The sequence below is a fragment of the Primulina huaijiensis genome, chromosome 17 (genome assembly GCF_012295235.1).
Source record: "Primulina huaijiensis isolate GDHJ02 chromosome 17, ASM1229523v2, whole genome shotgun sequence".
Classification (NCBI taxonomy): Eukaryota; Viridiplantae; Streptophyta; class Magnoliopsida; order Lamiales; family Gesneriaceae; genus Primulina; species Primulina huaijiensis.
In genome coordinates this window covers 11,481,744-11,488,043 of record NC_133322.1, presented here as the reverse complement: position 1 = coordinate 11,488,043, position 6,300 = coordinate 11,481,744, and the positions used below count along the sequence as shown (strand labels likewise).

Below are 6,300 nucleotides of genomic sequence, written 5' to 3'. Positions count from 1 at the left end.
AAAGAATGTCTCCATGAACAAGCAAATTATGTTAACAATTATAAAAAACCAATACTAGATCCTTTTTCAACATCATATAATCCTGGATGGAAAAATCATCCTAATTTTAGTTGGAGGAATGATAATAATGCACAACCCTCACAACAATATTTTCAAAATAACCAAAATCATCAAGGTTATATTCCTTATGTTACACCTCCAAGAAAAAACTTTGAAGATGTAATTCATGCATTTATCCAAAAGCAAGAATCTATCAATATTCAAAACAGTCAATCTATGACTGATTTGAAAGAAACTCTTGCAAAATTTGCATCTGCACTTAATATTCATGAAAAAGGAAAATTTCCATCTCAACCTCAACCTAATCCTAAAAATCAAAATCAAGAATTAAAAAATGAAAAAATTGATCAAATAAAATCTGTTATTACCCTTAGAAGTGGTAAAATAGTTAATGATCCATATAGTAATGAAAACAAGGATCATTTAAAATCAAAGAGTAAGGATGATAATCCTGATACTTTTGAGAATGATGATACCTTAAATTCTAAAAATAATATGTTGAATGATAAATCATCTGAAATAGTAAATGAATCAAATAAACCTCCACCATTTCCTCATGCATTAACAAATCATAAAAAACAAAAAAATGATTCTGATATCTATGAAGTTTTTAAACAAGTAAAGATAAATATTCCATTATTAGATGCTATTAAACAAGTACCTTCATATGCAAAATTTTTAAAAGACTTATGTACTGTGAAGAGAAAATTGCATGTGAAGAAGAAAGCATTCTTGGCTGAACAAGTAAGTTCTATTCTTCAAAATAATTCTAGTTTAAAATATAAAGATCCTGGTTGTCCAACAATTTCATGTATTATTGGAGAAAATAAAATTAAAAAAGCTTTGTTAGATTTGGGAGCAAGTGTGAATTTACTTCCTTATTCAGTTTATGAAAAACTTAATTTAGGAGAATTAAAACCCACTTCTGTTACTCTCTTACTGGCGGATAGGTCAATCAAAATACCTAGAGGTATTTTAAAAGATGTGTTGGTTCAAGTTGATAAATTCATATATCCTGTAGATTTTATTGCTTTGGATACACAACCAAAAGAAGTACATAATGAAATTCCAGTAATATTGGGACGACCATTTCTAGCAACTTCAAATGCTTTAATTAATTGTCGAAATGGAATAATGAAATTGTCTTTTGGAAATATGACTCTAGAACTTAATGTGTTCAATTTATGTAAACAACCAAGTATTAATGAAAATGAATATCTCTACTATTTTATTAAAGCTCAGATGCACATAAAAACTGCCACTGCGGACACCAAATTTTTATTGACCCTTTTGCCCTTTTATCTTTTTGCTTCACTTAAAAAATATTTCTCACTCAAAAACTCCACATCCACGATCTCCTCCAACAAACCACCCACTCTGCACGATTCTCTCAGATATTGTTGATTTACCCTCACAATTCTTCTCTCTCGAAATTATCTAGATCCTCACAAATCTTCTCTCTCGGATCCTCACCCTCCCGCTCTTGCGCTTCGTCTTTTCGCCGTACTGGCATCTATTATTTTAATTTGATTTCTTCTCATTTGATCAGTAAATTACTTGAAGAAATCAAGGATTTGTTTATCTTGAAAGGTGAGATCTTCGTTTCAAGAAACCGTAATTTATTAGAAGCGAAACGATTATTACTTTTCTTCGATTATGTTTCTAGAACTTTTGAGTTTGAATACGAGTTTCTCTTTTTTGATCCTATTGTATTCATGGGTTTTGGTGCTTTTTTGTTCTTACAATTGTAATCCATTGATATGTAATTATGAACTCCGGGCCTCCTATGATGTATTGCAATGGCTAATTTGACAGTTATTTCCCTTTTTAACAAAGGGACTGTCGATATCTGAAGTTATCCACTGGGTGTTTAAGAATCAGACCTTGAAGGAGGACTGGAGTATTTTAAGTTGACTCTTATCTGAATGTTCAAAGTTTTTTGAGTTTTTTGGGCCTTTATTTTTCTTGATTATTCCCTAAATTTTCATCTGTGCTTTTTCCTCCCTGAACGCCCCCTCCTACGGAAATTATTTAGGGTGTTTTTATTTAAAATTGGCTTTGGATATCTTTTCCCTAAAATATGTGTAAACATTAACTTTACATAATCGGAGCTCATTGCAAAGATGTTCTGATCTATAAAGGCTAAATATACTAGAATTTTTTTTCTAGACAATCTACTTCTTTATCTTGCAACTGTAGCAAAATACGTGCATTGGAAAAATGCAAGTATAAGTGCTTATTTGATCAGCCCACTATAAATATATGAGGTCTAAATCCTTTTTTTTTTGCCACGTATGGCTTTCTGTTGTGACATTATAAGATTCAATCTCATTAGTTTTGTTCAAATGAATATGATTGACGATTTTCATCTTTCAGAAGATGAGAGTGTTCCAAATCTTCTCAAAAAGGAGCAACTGAAGAATAACTGGGATGATGAAGATTTGGAAGATGATGACGTGAAGGACTCTTGGGAAGATGATGATAAGCCTGATGTGGTATATATAACTTTTTAATGTGATACGTTTCTTAACAATTTTTAAATGTAGATGAAAAGTGACCATATTATATTATCATTCGCTCAATTCATGATGTGCTATCTGATACTTCTATATTCATTTTTTTATGAGTGGAAGTATGCATTGTGGAATTACCCACCCTTCTGCCATCATCATTGAAGGGTAAGGTCGTGCGTTTTGTACTTCTCTATGATTTTTTATGTAAAAGATGTAAAACATTGTTGGTTAAAAATAGTCATATCATGACACTTGCTTTAGTAAAAAGTTATTAAGGCTTGGTTAGATATTGCTTTAGTAAAAAGTTTTAAGGTTTGGTTAGATTTCCTCCTTTTCCGTAAGAACTTTACGAGGAATGTTTTGATTAAATGCAATGGAATAATGTTAAAAGGGAACTTTGTTAATTCCTGTCATTGGGAAGTGTTTGATATGCAATGGATTATGGAACATACTAAAAGTGCACTTTTTTACTTTATGCAATGGATCTGTACAAGTAGAGGTAGGTTAATCTCTCTCTTCTTCTCTTTGTTACCGTCAAATTCATTTTATTTTATATATTTATGTTTCGCATATTTTCTGTGAATTCTCTGTGTGTGTTTTTTTTAAAATTTTGCCTACGCTCACACTGTGATTGGAACTTTTTGCATTTTTGTTTTCGATGTTCAATGTTAATGTAGTCATGAATTGATTTTTTTGGTTTGTTATCATCTATCTGATTTTATTTTATTTTTGTACAATTGGTGTGAAAATGGCGCTCAATTTTCTTTATCGTGTTCTTCTCAAGTTTCTAAGAGTTTTTTTAAATGGTTTTTAACGTGTTAATTTAATTGAGGTTGACATATTTATTTAAGCTTCGGAATCAATGGCATTTCAATAATATATTCATGATATCAAATATTTTGGTGTAATGGTGTTGTGATATCATGAATGTTTAATATATCCGGCTCATATATTCAGGACACACGCAACACGTGTGCCTTGGTTGCTAGTGATAATGAAATTGAAACACTTGTGGAAGAAAATATACAAGAAGAAAACTTAAATCAACAATCTGAAGTTTTTTCAATAGAAAATTTTGAATCTGAAAATAATTTTAAAGAAGATGATAATACAAAACTTGAATTAAAAGTTTTACAATTCGAATTAAAATATGTATTTCTTGGTGAAAATAAAACATTTCCTGTTGTAATTTCTTCCACTCTTCTACCAAATCAAGAAGAAGATTTAATTAAATTACTTAAAAAATATAAAAATGCAATTGGATGGACTTTGAAAGATATAAAAAGTATAAATCCTTTAATTTGCCCACATAAAATTAATTTGGAAGAAAATGCTAAAACATATCAACAACCACAAAGAAGGTTAAATCCACATATGAAGGAAGTTGTTAAGAATGAAGTATTAAAACTATTAGACGCTGGAATTATCTATCCAATCTCAGATAGTAAATGGGTAAGTCCAACACAAGTAGTACCTAAAAAGTTAGTCATCACTGTTATAAAAAAATGAAAAAGGGGAGTTATTACAAGCTAGGATTCCATCTAGTTGGCGTATGTGTATTGATTATTGAAAATTAAATGATGCAACTAGAAAAGATCATTTCCCACTACCATTTTTAGATCAAATTCTAGAAAAAGTAGCAGGAAATTCTTATTACTGTTTTCTTGATGGGTATTCGGGGTATTATCAAATACCTATATCATTATAAGATCAAGAAAAAAACTACTTTCACTTGTCCTTTCGGAACTTTTGCATTTAAAAGAATGCCATTTGGTTTATGTAATGCTCCGGCTACTTTTCAAAGATGCATGTTAAGTATTTTCAGTGATATGATTGAAGAATTTGTAGAAGTTTTTATGGATGATATAACTGTTTTTGGAAACTCATTTGAAAATTGTCTTAAAAACCTAGAAGAAGTATTAAAACGATGTGAAGAAAAAAATCTTGTTTTAAATTGAGAAAAATGTCATTATATGGTTAAATCTGGGATTGTGTTAGGTCATGTGATATCTGAAAAAGGAATTGAAGTTGATAAAGCCAAAGTTGATGTTATTGCTAATTTAACATCACCAAAAACGGTCAAAGAAGTTCGATCATTCTTGGGTCATGCAGGTTTTTATAGAAGGTTTATAAAAAATTTCAGCATAATATCTAAACCAATTTCGAATCTTTTAACAAAAGATACACAATTTGAATGGACTCAGAAATGTGAAAATGCTTTTAAAAAAATAATTAATCTTTTAATTACATCACCTATTTTACAACCTCCAGATTGGTCTTTACCATTTGAATTAATGTGTGATGCAAGTGATTATGCTATAGGAGCTGTGTTAGGACAGAGAAAAGAAGGAAAACCGTATGCAATCTATTATGCTAGTAGAACCTTAAATAGTGCCCAAATAAATTATTCAACTACTGAAAAAGAATTACTTTCAGTAGTATTTGCATTAGATAAGTTTCGATCTTATTTAATTGGTTCTACTACTATTGTGTACACTGATCATTCTGCCGTAAAATATTTATCAAATAAACAAGATGCTAAGCCAAGATTAATACGGTGGATTTTATTGTTACAAGAATTTGATATTATAATTTAAGATAAAAAAGGAAAAGAAAATGTCGTAGCTGATCATTTATCTAGAATAATGACTTAATCATCTCATAATGAAATACCAATAAATGAAAATTTTCCAGATGATCAATTGTTTTATGCTACTATTATGCATTGGTTTGCTAACATTGTAAATTTTATTGTGACAAATAAAATGCCTTCTCATTGGAATTCACAGGATAAGAATAAATTTTTGATAGAAGTTAAAAAATTTTATTGGGATGATCCTTACTTGTTAAGTATTGTCCTGACCAAATTTTTCGACGATGCATACCCGACAATGAAGTAAATAAGTAATGTTATTAAATTTTGTCATTCTGAAGCATGTGGAGGTCATTTTTCATCTAATAAAACAGCTGCAAAAATCTTACAATGTGGATTTTATTGGCCGTATTTATTCAAAGATACACATTTATTTTGCAAATCTTGTATAAACTGTCAGAAGATGAGATCAATTTCAAAACGAAACATGATGCCTTTAAATCCAATCATAATTGTTGAAATATTCGATAGTTGGGGGGATAGATTTTATAGGTCCATTTCCATTATCTTTTGGATATACATACATTTTAGTCGCTGTTGATTATGTTTCAAAATGGATTGAAGCAATTGCATGTAGAACTAATGATTATAAAGTTGTTATAAAATTTTTAAAAGAAAATATTTTTAGTCGATTTGGAATACCTAGAGCAATAATTAGTAATGGGGGAAGTCAATTTATAAATAAATCATTTTCTTCTTTGTTAAGAAAATATGGCATTACACATAAAGTTTCTACCTCATATCATCCTCAAAGTAATGGTCAAGTTGAACTTGCAAATAGAGAAATAAAATAAATTTTAGAAAAAAACAGTTAATCTAATTCGAAAAGATTGGTCTTTAAGATTAACTGATGCATTATGGGCATATAGAACTGCATTTAAGACATCATTAGGGATGTCACCATTAAGGTTAGTTTTTGGTAAGCATTGTCATTTATCGGTTGAACTTGAACATAAAGCTTATTGGGCAATTAAAGCATTTAATATTAATTTAGATGATGCATCTAAATTAAAAAAATTGCAATTAAATGAACTTGAAGAATTAAGAAATGATGCATATGAAAATTCAAAGATT

At 29.5% G+C, this 6,300-nt stretch overlaps 1 long non-coding RNA gene across 2 annotated transcripts; it reads left to right on the top strand.

Moving 5' to 3' along the window:
* The first annotated feature begins 1,278 nt into the window (after positions 1-1,278).
* On the top strand, positions 1,279-2,642 carry LOC140963471 (uncharacterized). 2 transcript variants are annotated; one of them, XR_012172689.1, is made up of 3 exons: positions 1,279-1,650; positions 1,897-1,960; positions 2,437-2,642. It is a non-coding gene; the product is annotated as an uncharacterized lncRNA (long non-coding RNA). The 2 variants fall into 2 exon arrangements; XR_012172690.1 differs by having other exon boundaries at positions 1,876-1,960.
* Positions 2,643-6,300: the final 3,658 nt, after the last annotated feature.